Here is a 14542-nt window from a genome sequence, read left to right as displayed (position 1 = left end):
GGATCCACAGCCGGAGGATGAACAAGCCAGCCCTCCAGAGCGAGCAGAGGGAGAGGAGGACAATCACATGCCTCCCTCCGAAGATGAAGTGAGCCTCGACGACGAAGAATTTGTCGTACCTAAGGATCCTGTCGAGCAGGAGCGCTTTAAGCGCCGGCTTATAGCCACATCGAATAGCCTGAAGAAAAAACAGCAACAACTTCGAGCTGATCAGGACTTGCTAGTAGATAGATGGACTGAAGTCCTTGCGGCCAAGGAATACGAACTCGAACGCCCCTCCAAGGGTCACCCAAAGCGCAGGTTGCTACCCCGACTTGACGAGGAAGCATTAAAACCTACATCACCAGCGTACGATGCGGCTGATCGGCCACCTCGTGGCCGAGACAGAGAGGCATTTCAGCTAGAAGTTCAGCCCGCACCCCGCCGCCACTCAAACAAAAATACCAAGGCACCGGGAAACACGCGAGACCTGCGAGACGTATTGGAAGATAGGGAAAAAGACGCAAGATCGATCTACGGATCACGAGGGCGCGCCCCTACGCGGGACGGTGACCGTCACGCCGGATACAGTAAAGGTAAATCCGGCCGGGCCGCATACAACAGACAAGACTCATATGAGCTATGCCGCGATATAGCCCAGCACAGAGGCGCCGCACACCCCCTATGCTTCACTGACGAAGTAATGGATCATGAATTCCCAGAGGGTTTTAAACCCGTAAACATCGAATCATATGATGGTACAACAGATCCCGCGGTATGGATCGAGGACTTCCTCCTCCACATCCACATGGCTCGCGGCGATGATCTACATGCCATCAAGTACCTCCCACTAAAGCTTAAAGGACCAGCTCGGCATTGGCTGAATAGCTTGCCAGCGGACTCCGTTGGCTGTTGGGAGGATCTGGAAGACGCATTCCTCGACAACTTCCAGGGCACTTATGTGCGACCACTAGATGCTGATGACTTGAGCCACATAATTCAGCAGCCAGGGGAATCGGCCAAGCAATTCTGGACACAGTTCCTAACCAAGAAGAATCAAATTGTTGACTGTCCGGATGCAGAGGCCTTAGCGGCATTTAAGCACAACATCCATGACGAGTGGCTCGCCCGGCACCTTGGCCAGGAAAAGCCGAAATCCATGGCAACCCTCACAATGCTCATGACCCGCTTTTGCGTGGGTGAGGATAGCTGGCTGGCTCGCAGCAACAACATATCAAGGAACCTTGGCACTTCGGATACCAAGGATAGCAACGGCAGGCCACGTCGCAACAAACATAAGCGCCGCAAGAACGGCGATAACGCCGAGGATACGACAGTCAATGCCGGCCTCAGAGGCTCTAAACCCGGTCAGCGGAAAAAGCCATTTAAAAGAAGCACTCCAGGCCCGTCCAGTCTGGACCGCATACTCGATCGCTTGTGCCAAATACACGGTACCCCCGACAAACCAGCCAATCACACCAATAGAGAATGCTGGGTGTTCAAGCGGGCCGGCAAGTTAAACGCCGAAAACAAGGACAAGGGGCTGCACAACGATGACGAGGAGGAGCCCCGGCCGCCGAACAGAAGAGGTTCCCCCCACAAGTAAGGACGGTGAACATGATATACGCAACCCACATCCCCAAGAGGGAACGGAAGCGTGCACTAATGGACGTATATGCGATGGAGCCCGTTGCCCCAAAGTTCAACCCATGGTCCTCTTGTCCGATCACTTTTGATCGCAGGGACCACCCCACTAGTATCCGTCATGGCAGATCTACCGCATTGGTCTTAGACCCAATCACTAACGGATTTCACCTCACTCGAGTCCTTATGGACGGTGGCAGCAGCCAGAACCTGCTTTATCCGGATACAGTGCAAAAAATGGGTATAGACCCCTCGAGGATCAAACCCACCAAAACGACCTTTAAAGGCGTCATCCCAGGTGTAGAGGCCCATTGTATGGGCTAAGTCACACTGGAAGTGGTCTTCGGATCTCCGGATAACTTCCGAAGCGATGAATAAATCTTCGATATCGTCCCGTTTTGCAGCGGCTATCATGCACTGCTCGGGCGCACCGCATTTGCAAGATTCAATGCGGTACCGCATTACGCGTATCTCAAGCTCAAGATGCCAGGACGTAGGGGGGTCATCACAGTCAATGGAAACATAGAGCGCTCCCTCTGTACGAAGGAGCACACTGCGGCCCTCGCAGCAGAAACACAATGCAGCCTTTTAAGGCAATCCACCAGTTCGGCGATCAAGCCCCCGTACACCGTCAAGCGCGTCCGGAGTAACCTGCAATAGGATCGCCTGGCACGTTCAGAGCTCGCCTAGCAATTCGGCCCCCGCCCTAGTCTCAGTACAACAGCAAAATCCGTCCCGCGCGTACATAATTACGCACTGAAAATACCATGGGTGTCGGTGGGGGTACGATCAAGGCACGTCCCACAATGCGGTTTAACCGCACTAGGGGCTTACTACCTTTATCATCCTCTCTCTTTCAGGACTTTACTTTCTGGAAGCTCTATCCGGCAGTACGATAGCCGAACACATGATGCAACACCCAAGGAGGCAGGAAGCTACATCGCGCAATGGAATCCCCAGGTGGTCTCTGACAATGAGTGAAATACCTGTTTTAAATACCAGCCCGCAGCTTGCCATTGGACGGGACATGACACATATTCCCATTTTTTGCTTATCGCACTGCTTGTATCAGTATGCATCAACGCATTTCTTAAATAAATAATGCATAGCACTAGTCTCTTATTGCATTCTATATTCTTTTATATATATGTTCATCTATGACAATCAGCACCCGTACACTCTGGTATGGCCAATACGTCAGGGGCTTCTGTATACCCCATAATTCGGCGTGAGAAGTCCGAACACTTTTGATAGTGCGGCACCCCGAACTTATAGCGTTATATGCATCATCTCTGAATCATGTCTTGGGTCAATAGTTGGGTTTGCCCGGCTCCCATGTTTTGGTACCTTACGTTCTGCTATATCGGCTAAGGTAGCACTGGGAGAACTACTGCGATTGTGCCCCGGTTCTTCCGGCCGAGCACCTCAGTAGAGAAAGCTAAAACTGACTATCATGATGAGGCGAGAGCTGGTCGCTGTTCGAGAGGTCTCAAGTCCCTAAAGACTTTTTCCGCTTCGGGCGAGGAGTCGGCCTTGTTCGGCTTAGGCGTGTATAGCGCCCCAACTTCGGCTTTCCGAATACTAGGGGCTTCGCCAAAATTTAAAATTGTAGACTTCTATGGCTAAGTGAGAGTGATAAAGCACTATGGTCCGATTGCGTGGTTCGTTGCGCTGAGCACCTCCCTCGAAGTACCCATAAATGGGGAAAAGAGTGCCCAGATTTATCCCGAACGCCCCAGCACTAGTTGCATGGGGGCTGAAGCCGACGACTAGCAACTCTCAGATTTTATAAACGGGCGCACAAAAGATAACATTTTAAAGGATCACATGAGCAAGTTCATTCAAAGATTACATCTTTGGTACACTCGTCCGCCACGAGACGGGCACCCTTCAGGACACCTTCATCATACATTTCGGGGTGGTGATGCTCCTCACCCTGCGGCGGCCCCTCCTTCACAAGCTTCTCGTCATCCATCTTCGCCCAGTGCACATTCGCACGGACTGCTTGATGACTTCGAGCCGTGGGCAGGCATCAACAAGCCGCCTCACCAGGCCGAAATAGCTGTTGGGAAGGGAATCCCTAGGCCACATCCGGACTATAAGGCCCCTCATTGCCTGTTCGGCCGCCTTGTGGAGCTCGACCAGTTGCTTCAGCTGGTCGCTCACGGGCATCGGGTGTTCGGCCCCAGTATACTGAGACCAGAACATCTTCTCCGTCGAGCTTCCCTCCTCGGCTCGGTAGAACTCAGCGGCATCGGACACACTGCGGGGTAGATCTACGAATGCTCCTGGAGAGCTCCGAACTAGGGTAAGTAAAAGGAAATTTTCTTTTCATAATGAATGCCTTGCCCACCGCTATCTTCTTCACCGCCTCAATTTCCTGGAGGGCCTTTTGGGCGTCGGCTTTGGCATGTTTCGCGCTTTCGAGGGCCTTGGAAAGCTCAGACTCTCGCGTCTTCGAGTCAAGCTCCAAGGACTCGTGCTTCTTCACGAGCACCTGGAGCTCTTGCTGCACATCTCCTACTCGCACTTCCTGTCTTTCTCGCTCGATGCACTCCTTGGCCGCTTTGTTTTCGGCCTCGGACAGCGCCTGCTTCAGGGTCGCCACTTCGGTCGTGGTCCCTGATACATTCATGATGACCCTATTATCTTGCAACCATAATTTTTTTCTTTATATATATATATAAACAGGGTACCACTTACCTTCGTTCTCCTCGAGCTGCCTCTTGGCAAGGCCAAGCTCTTCCTCGGACCGCTCGAGGTCCTGCTTCAACGCGGCGACCTCCACAGTACGTGCGGCAGCGGCCAGCAGTGAAGCGTGCATACGCATATCGACATATTTGGATTAGACTCCTGCAGTTGTTATTTGATCCTCTATCCGGCTTTTCTTCGCGAATGCTGAACAGAGCATCAGGGGCTACTGTCTATGCGGTAATATTTTTATCATCTGATTACTTACCTCAAAGCATGTTAGGAGGCTGGCACAAGCTTCGGTTAGTCTGCTTTTGGCAGACCGAACCTTCTCGATCACCGAACTCATAATAGTGCTGTGCTCCTCGTCGATGGAAGCGATGTGAAGCACTTCCAGCAAGTTGTCCGGTGCCTCCGGATGGACGGAGGTCACCGGCACGGGCGGCTTGCCCCTCTTAGCAGTAGGACGCCTGCCGGAGTCTAGGACCACTGGTGGTTCCGGTGCAGTGTTCGGCTTAGTGCCGAACTTGGAGCCCGTGCGGGTCTTGCTCCCTTTGCGCCCAGGGTCCGGAATGTCGCCTTTGGGCGCCTCCAGAACTACCTCCCCTCAACTTGGTGCCCTTTGAGACAACACCTCGACGTTGTCCGTAGAGCGAGGGGTGGAGGCGGTCGGAAGCGAACCACTACTCATAGCCGACGGGTCCAAAGAACCGTCCGACGAGGATACGTCGATGCGGGCCTGAGGCGGACTGCACAATAATATTCGACATAAGGAGAAGCTGTGCAGTAAAAAGCATACCATGAATTACTCTGGTGTCCGAACACTTACGACTTCGCCAGGGGCTTGTCCCTGGTTAACCACTCATCGCTACTGTGAGTGGCGGTCGCGGAGCAGTCCGGAAGGAGAGTCCTTACCTTCTTGGACCCTCCGGCCTCCCCAGTTGGGGCGGCCTTCCTTTTCTTGTCTCGCCCGACTGGAGGGGGAGAATCTTCATCTTCCTCCTCCTCGTCTTCATGAGAGGAGTGCGTCTTGGAGTTATCGGACGATGAGTCCGATATCACCTGACGGCGGGAAATCTTTCGAGTCCCCGCGGCCTTCTTCTTGGCCTTCTTCTCCGGCACCTCATAAGACGCCGGAGTCAGCATCTTCGTAAGAAGAGCATCGGATGGATCTTCGGGCCGGGGCGCCGGGCAGTCGATTTGCTCCGCGCTCTACTCCCAGTCCTGTCAAAGGCATGGGAGATCAAGTCCCGCACATAATCAAGCCGGGGAAAGTAAAAACCTTGTAAGGTGTAAAAACTTACCGGATTCGCAGGGCGCTTCACGCTAAGTCCGTGGTCCTCGGTAAGGGAAGGGGGGACCTGGGCGCCTTTGAACAGCACCCTCCAGACGTCCTTATGTGTCGTGTCAAAAAGCTCGCGCAGGGTCTGGTGCTGGGCCGGGTCGAACTCCCATAAATTGAACGCCCGTTGTTGACACGGGAGGATCCGGCGGAAGAGCATGACCTGGACCATGTTGACAAGCTTAAGTTTCTTGCTTATCATGTTCCGGATACATTTCTGGAGTCCGGCCAGCTCTATTGGTGAGCCCCAGGACATGCCCTTCTCTTTCCAGGAGGTGAGCCGCATGGGGATTCCGGATCGAAATTCGGGGGCCGCCACCCAGTTGGTGTCGCGCGGCTCGGTGATGTAGAACCACCCCGACTGCCACCCCTTTATGGTCTCCACATAGGAGCCCTCGAGCCATGTAATGTTGGGCATTTTTCCCACCATGGCACCTCTGCATTCCGCTTGCTGGTCGCCTACAACCTTCGGCTTAACATTGAAGGTCTTCAGCCACAGGCCGAAGTGGGGCTGGACGCGGAGGAAGGCCTCGCACACGACGATAAACGCCGAGATGTTGAGGATGAAGTTCGGGGCCAGATCATGGAAGTCCAGCCCGTAGTAGAACATGAGGTCGCGGATGAACGGGTGGAGGGGGAACCCCAGTCCGCGGACGAAGTGGGTGAGAAAGACTACCCTCTCGTAAGGTTCTGGGGTAGGGACGATCTGCCCCTCGTCGGGTAGCCGGTGCGCGATATTTGCGGCCAAGTATCCAGCCCCCCGCAGCTTTTCGATGTCCTCCTCCGTGACGGAGGATTTCATCCACTTTCCTCCCGCTCCGGACATGGTTGGGGCGGTATGAGGAGAAAGGTGCGAACTTGGGCGTTGGAGCTCGAGTGCGCGAGATTGGATAGGCAAGAAGGAAGAAGGCATGGGTGAAAAAAGGTGAACCCTTATCCCTTTATAAAGGCAGACGAAACTATACGCCCCCACTAGCCTGGTTAACTCGCTTATTCCCCAAGCGCCGCGATTGATGGCGCGGTTGGGTTACCCACGCCCGTATTGATGAGAATCCCGTGATAAGGGGACACGATCTCTGCTTCGACAAGACGTGCCAAGGAAACTGCCTCGCAATATGCACCAAGGCTGGTTGAGAAAAACGGTTCGATAATAACCAGGTCATGGTATGATGTCATGGTATCAAATATGTCAGTAGGTCAGATTTGTGGAAATATTATTCTCTCAATGGTGGTATGTGGAACTTGTTTTGCAGAGCCGGACACCATCCTTGTGTTCAAGATCTTCTATGGAGTATTCGGAGGAGGAACCCACCTTGCAATGCCGAAGACAAACTGCGCGCTGGACTCATCGTCATTGAAGCCTGGTTCAGGGGCTACTGAGGGAGTCCTGGATTAGGGGGTATCCGGACAGCCGGACTATATCCTTTGGCCGGACTGTTGGACTATGAAGATACAAGATTGAAGACGTCGTCTCGTATCCGGATGGGACTCTCCTTGGCGTGGAAGGAAAGGTTGGCGATACGGATATGTAGATCTCCACCCATTGTAACCGACTCTGTGTAACCCTAGCCCCCTCTGGTGTCTATATAAACCAGAGGGTTTAGTCCGTAGGACAACAACAATCATACCATAGGCTAGCTTCTAGGGTTTAGCCTCTACGATCTCGTGGTAGATCAACTCTTGTACTACTCATATCATCAAGATCAATCAAGCAGGAAGTAGGGTATTACCTCCATAGAGAGGGCCCGAACCTGGGTAAACATTGTGTCCCTTGCCTCCTGTTACCATCCGCCTTAGACGCATAGTTCGGGACCCCCTACCCGAGATCCGCCGGTTTTGACACCGACAGCACCTTTCTCGGAAGAGGAGGTGAGAGCGGCGGAGTTCCGAATGGAACACAAAAAAGCTCCATGCCCTTAGACTACTAGGGAAAACCCTAGTAGTAGCGCGGGTTTTGAGGCTATCAGCAACATGGGCAGCCACGCTACTAGTACGGTGCTACAGCTAATTGTTAGTAGTAGCGCGGTCTGTACCCGTGTTACTAATATTGACTATAACAGCAGCGCTTTTCCAGAACATGCTACTATTAGTTAGCTGTAGCGCTTTCCTAGCCCCTTGTTGCTGCTATATCTTTCATCATCCCCCCCCCCCCGCTTCCTACCCCGTTTCAGTTTCAATAAATTGCAATTTCCAGATACTAGGTACTACTAGATATCAATTTCATAAAGCATTATAGGTATTGGGTAGTATTCCCGCCGTTCCAAATTACTCGTCGTGGTTTTAGTTCAAATTTGAACTAAAATCACGATGAGTAATTTGGAATGGAGGGAGTACTAGATAACAATTTCCTATATAGTCAACATGCATCCTCAAGTAGTACAAGGTGATATCGACGACGATCATCATATGTAGTTCTAGATGATATCGATGACGATCATCATATGTAGTTCTACATGATAGCGACGACGATCATCACATGTTCTAGATGATATAGCCACACACACATATGTAGTTCTAGATGATATCAATTACGATCATCATCCGCAAGCCTGGGCGGTGGGTGTTCCTAATAGTAATTAGGATGGCATGTCCAACACGAAGATTCTTGCCAATGAGGAATCTCTTCCACCCAATCGAGTTTAAGTGTGTGCGCCCGTCCGTGTCCATGCGGTAAGTACAGGTGGTGACGGAGCCCCTTGCAGTAAGGCGTAGTCCAGCTGAGCCTTCTTCATCAGGCTCGATACCACAACTCACAGATAGGCTCTTTGGCAATTTCTCAATAAGAAAAACATATCAATTAATAAATAGTCTCGCACATACTTTTGCAAATATATTTCTATTAAGTATAGATTTCTACACTATCAAAAGACACGGTACTACATATTTCTACTAAGCATGAATTATACTAATAAGTATATATGGATTATCTACACTATTAATAGTTCCTTGGATTCTACACTAATAAGCATGTGATCGGACTCTACACTAAAGCATATCATCGACTAGATTCCACACAGCATATCATTGGACTCTACACTAAGCATATCATCGGTAATTTCCATTTGTAAGTATAACATACCATATCATGCCGACCGACCATGGTACTTGTCAGGCGGGTCATGAATGGCACCCTGACAAAGTCATCACGTGGCGGAATTATGTCCCATAGGTTGCACACCTCCTCCTCGCTCAGCCTCATTCTTTGAGCTACGATGGCTCATGAAGTGGGTCCTCATCATCTTCATCGAGTGGGTCCTCATTATCTTCATCATCTTCGTCATCTTCATCATCTGCCACCAAGTTGATATAAATGACAGCCAGCTTGGGTGTTTCTGCTCTGGAGGAGAAGCTGATCAACTCACCACCAGTAAGACGCATGCGGGCGAGGAAATGGGCCCATCCATCTCCTCCAATCTGCGACATATTGCGTCCTTTCTCGACCTCCATAGTGTACGCCCCCTGAGGAGCCTCAAATGTCACAGTGTCTCCTATCAGCTTGTTGAATTTCAACCTCACATTGCATGGGATGATCTGTGTAAAAAAAGCAAAATGACACAATGCAGTAATGCCAACACTAAAAATAAAATAGTTGTTACATTTCATATAATTTCTTACCACCGCATGACGAAAACTTGGCTGGAAGTAGATGCTGAACAACTTGCCAGTTGCAAGGCTGCTAGCGCACCGTGACTTGCACAGTTGACATGGTGGTGGTGGTGGTGGCGCCATTTTACTAAAGCAATATGAGAAAAGGATTAATGATCCACTTCACAGGAAAGAAAAACAGTAGCATGTGATATTTTTGGTTCTTCTTTAGTTATATTTTCAAAGTGGAACCCGATCCCAAAAAGTAAACAACAAGCTCTCAATCAACTTACTAACACCTTCTATAATAGAACCAACAGCTAGCACGCAAATGCCAAATCAGCCAACAAGATGTTGGAGAACGTAGTAATTTCAAAAAAAAAATCATAAGCACACACAAGATCATGGTGATGCATAGCAACGAGAGGGGAGAGTGTTTTCTACGTACCCTCGTAGACCGTAAGCGGAAGCATTATGACAACGTGGTTGATGTAGTCGTACGTCTTCATGATCAGACCGATCCAAGTACCGAACCCACGGTACCTCCAAGTTCAGCACATGTTCAGCTCAGTGATGTCCCACGAACTCACGATCCAGCAAAGCTTCGAGGGAGAGTTCCGTCAGCATGACGGTGTGATGACGGTGATGATGATGCTACAGACGCAGGGCTTCACCTAAGCACCGCTACGATATTACCGAGGTGGATTATGGTGGAGGGGGGGCTGTAACACCCCGGATATGATTTACCTATTATGTAATCCAACTCTTGCCGTTTCCGGCGTTAAGTTATTTTATTTTCTCGGGTTCGGGTTTTTGTCTCCGTGTGTTGTTGTCGTCATCATGCATCTCATATCATGTCATCGTGTGCATTGCATTTGCATACATGTTCGTCTCATGCATCCGAGCATTTTCCCCGTTGTCCGTTTTGCATTCCAGCGCTCCGTTCTCCTCCGGTGGTCATTTCTACCTTTCTTTCGTGTGTGGGGATTAAACATTTCCGGATTGGACCGAGACTTTCCAAGCGGCCTTGGTTCACTACCGGTAGACCGCCTGTCAAGTTTCGTACCATTTGGACTTCGTTTGATGCTCCAACAGTTAACCGAGGGACCGAGAAGGCCTCATGTGTGTTGCAGCACAACACCCCTCCAATTTGGCCCAAAACCCACCAAAACCCTCTCCATCATCTAGAGCGTTCGATCACGATCGTGTGGCCGAAAACCGCACCTCATTTGGACTCTCCTAGCTCCCTCTATCTATAAATAGGTGCACTCCCCCGAAAATTTCGGATCCATTCCACCCGAAACCCTAGTCTCTCCCTCTCCTCGCGTGCCGGACACAAGTCCCACCGATGGACACGTCCGGTTTGCATCACCGCCGCCACGTGGCGCGCCCCCACTGGTCCGGCCGCATCTCCCTCCCGCCGGCCCGCAAACCCGCCGCGGGCCCTCCTCGGCCCGAAGGCGCGCCGCCGGCCGCGCCTGTTTGCCGCCCTCCACGCCGCCTCTCCCCGAGCTGCGCCGCCGCGCCGGAGCGCGCGCCGCCCAAGACCGGTGTCCGGCGACCTCGCCGACCACGCCGCTTGCCGCCCCGGTGCCTGCCTCTTCTTCCCCCACGTCGTGCGCCTCCGCCCGCGCCGCCCAAGTCCGACCACAGCCTCCTCCCGCGCGCCGGCGAGCAACCTCTCCAAGTCCGACGACAAGCTACTGTTCCGGCGAAGTTTTCCGTCGATCCTCGAAATCCGCGCCACATCTAGATCCGGTTGACTTTTATCCCCGAAACCCTAGATATTTTGCGTTTTTCATCATGTTGTATCTCTGCATCCGTAGCTCCGTTTTGGGCATATAGCATATCAAAATGTTTATCTCAGAGAGTACATCATTTCATCTCATTGCATCATTTTCATTTGAGCTCATCTTGATGCCCGAAATGCTGTTGGAAGAGTGCTATTTGGGAAAATTGTCAGATCTGCTGCTCCAATTATCTATTTGTCATTTTTGCCATGATTAATATGTGCATGATATGCCCCTGAGCTCTACATATGTTTTGTTATATGCTTTGCCATCTTTCCAGAGGTGCAACCCGTGTATTTTTGTGATGTGTTTGGTGACTAGCACAGGCTTGCAAAGTGGTGCATTCGTTAATGCTGATTTCAGGGACTTAGCAATTCCACCAAGTCCTAGATCTGTTTATATCAATATGCCATATGTTCATGTTGTTTCCTAGTGATCCGTGCCTCTTTTGAGGATGGTCAGTGAGGGTGATTTGCTAATCTTGTAGTGCTCTATCCATCCATGTCTTTGTTTGAAATTATGGAGCAACCTAGCTTGAGTCAATCGAGCTCTACTTTTGCTATTTCGTGAATCTAGGCAGATTGTCCACTTGTTAGCGATTTTGCCGAGGATGTTGTAGTTGATCCGTGCATGCTATGTTATTGTTCTTGCCATGTCTAGCTTGCATAATGTGTATTCTTGATGGGTGTATGCTTAGATTGTCATGACTTGCTCTGTAGTGAGTGCATCGAGCTCGTAAACATGCCTACTTGATATCTGATTTGCATGCTCCAGTTTTTCACTAAGTCTGTGATCTGTTTAAGTTTTTGCCATGTTCACATGACTGCAATTGTATTTTCTGTCCCTTTTGGCTCAAGGTCACTAAGGGAATTTTGTTAAGCTCTTTGAGAAGCTCCATGACATGCTTTACTTTTCCACGTTGAGTACATGTAGCATATAGTTTTCATGATCCAAAGTGTGCTACCTGATCTGAAATTCCAGACAAGTGTTAATTTCACCAAGTCTAAAATCTGTTTACCAAATGCATTTTTGCCATGCCTGTTTGAACCTGTTAATGGACGAATTGGCCGTAGCTCTGTGTTCATCTTTTGTTAAGAATCATGAATGGATCCCTGCCATGTATTTTGTTGCCATGTTTGAGTGCTGTAGCATGTTTAACTTGTTGCATTTAGATGGCTACCTGTTGTATATCGCAGACCGTTGTCATATTTGAATTGCTTGCCATTTCCAAACCGTGTCTCCGATTCCGGTGATCTTTATATTGTTTTCAAGTGAAATCATCTCACCTTTCCAGTGGCACACTTGGATTTCCAAGTTGAGGCCAGGTTCATTCTTTCCTTGTCAAATCTTGCATATGCATCACATATCGCATCCCGCATAGCATACCATGTTTGCATCATGTTGTTTGAGTTTGCACGTGGTTGATTGTGTTCGGTTTGCTTGTTTTTCTTGTTTGGGTAGAGCCGGGAGACTATTTCGCTAACGATGAAACCGTTGAGTTTGCTTTCGAGGATCCAATCAACTCTGACAACTTTGCAGGCAAGATGATCATACCCTCGAAATCACTTCTATCTTTGCTTTGCTAGATGCTCACTCTTTTGCTATGCCTATGCTACGATGCCTACCACTTGCTTATCATGCCTCCCAAATTGCCATGTCAAACCTCTAACCCACCATGTCCTAGAAAACCGTTGATTGGCTATGTTACCGCTTTGCTCAGCCCCTCTTATAGCATTGCTAGTTGCAGGTGAAGATTGGAGATCGTTCCTTGTTGGAACATTATTTACTTGTTGGGATATCATTATATTATCTTGTTATCTTAATGCATCTATATACTTGGTAAAGGGTGGAAGGCTCGGCCTTTTGCCTAGTGTTTTGTTCCACTCTTGCCGCCCTAGTTTCCGTCATATCGGTGTTATGTTCCCGGATTTTGCGTTCCTTACGCGGTTGGGTGATAATGGGAACCCCTTGATAGTTCGCCTTGAATAAAACTCTTCCAGCAATGCCCAACCTTGGTTTTACCATTTGCCACCTAGCCTCTTTTACCCTTGGGTTTCCAGAGCCCGAGGGTCATCTTATTTAAACCCCCCCGGGCCAGTGCTCCTCTGAGTGTTGGTCCAAACTAGAGTCCTGTGCAGCGCCACCTCGGGGAAACTCGAGGTTTGGTTTTAGTTGTATGGAGCGCTCATCTAAGTGTGCCCTGAGAACGAGATATGTGCAGCTCCTATCGGGATTTGCCGGCACATTTGGGCGGTGTTGCCGGATTTGTTTTAACTTGTCGAAGTGTCTTGTAGAACCGGGATGCCGAGTATGATCGGAATGTCTCGGGAGAAGGTTTATTCCTTCGTTGACCGTGAGAGCTTGTCATGGGCTAAGTTGGGACTCCCTGCAGGGATTTGAACTTTCGAAAGCCGTGCCCGCAGTTATGGGCAGATGGGAATTTGTTAATGTCCGGTTATAGATAACTTGAACCTTAACTTAATTAATATGAATAAACCGTGTGTGTTACCGTGATGGTCTCTTCTCGGCGGTGTCCGGGAAGTGAACACGGTGTTGGAGTAATGCTTGCCGCAGGTTGTTCTCTAGTTATTTGTTCGCGCCTTTCCTTCTCTTCTCGCTCTCTTTTGCGAATAGGTTAGCCACCATATATGCTAATCGCTTGCTGCAGCTCCACATATTACCTTGCCTTACCTATAAGCTTAAATAGTCTTGATCGCGAGGGTGCGAGATTGCTGAGTCCCTGTGGCTCACAGATTACTTCCAAACCAGATGCAGGGCCTGATGACTCTGTTCCAGATGACGCGCTTGAGCTCAAGTGGGAGTTCGACGAGGACTCATGCTGTTACTATGTGTCTTTCCCTGATGATCAGTAGTGGTGCCCAGTTGGGGCGATCGGGACCGTGTCGCATGTTGGGTTGATCTTTTATTTTGGTGCCGTAGTCGGGCCATGAGTGATTGGATGATGTAATGCTATTTATGTACTTTGTTTGACATGGCGAGTGTAAGCCAACTATGTTCCTTCCCCTTTTATTATCTATATTACATGGGATGTTGTGAAGATTGCCTTACTTGCGACATTGCTTTCAATGCGGTTATGCCTCTAAGTCGTGCTTCGACACATAGGAGCTATAGCCGCATCGAGGGCGTAACAAGTTGGTAATCAGAGCCTTCCCCAACCTTAGGAGCCCCCACTGATTGATCGTTTTCAGCAGCCGTTGTTGAGTCTAGAAAAATGTTTTGAGTCATTTATGAATTATATATCAGAGAGTTTAGGAATTCGTTTTACTCCCCAGTCTCCTCATCTCTCTGGTAAGGCATCCTGGTGTAGAGTTTTGACTCTTCTCTTCTCAAATTTCACTAAAAAAAATTTAGGATCACGCGGGTATCTTGGAATCGTTCCGATGGTTTTGTGACGAGAACATTGTTCTTGGTGCCTCCTGTCATTTAGGGGTTGTGACAGTGTCCCGGGGAGTTGAGCTCCGAGGTGTTGTCGTCACAATTTTATCGTTGC

The sequence above is a fragment of the Triticum urartu genome, chromosome 2 (genome assembly GCF_003073215.2).
Source record: "Triticum urartu cultivar G1812 chromosome 2, Tu2.1, whole genome shotgun sequence".
NCBI classification, from domain to species: domain Eukaryota; kingdom Viridiplantae; phylum Streptophyta; class Magnoliopsida; order Poales; family Poaceae; genus Triticum; species Triticum urartu.
Note: the sequence above shows the minus strand (reverse complement) of the source record.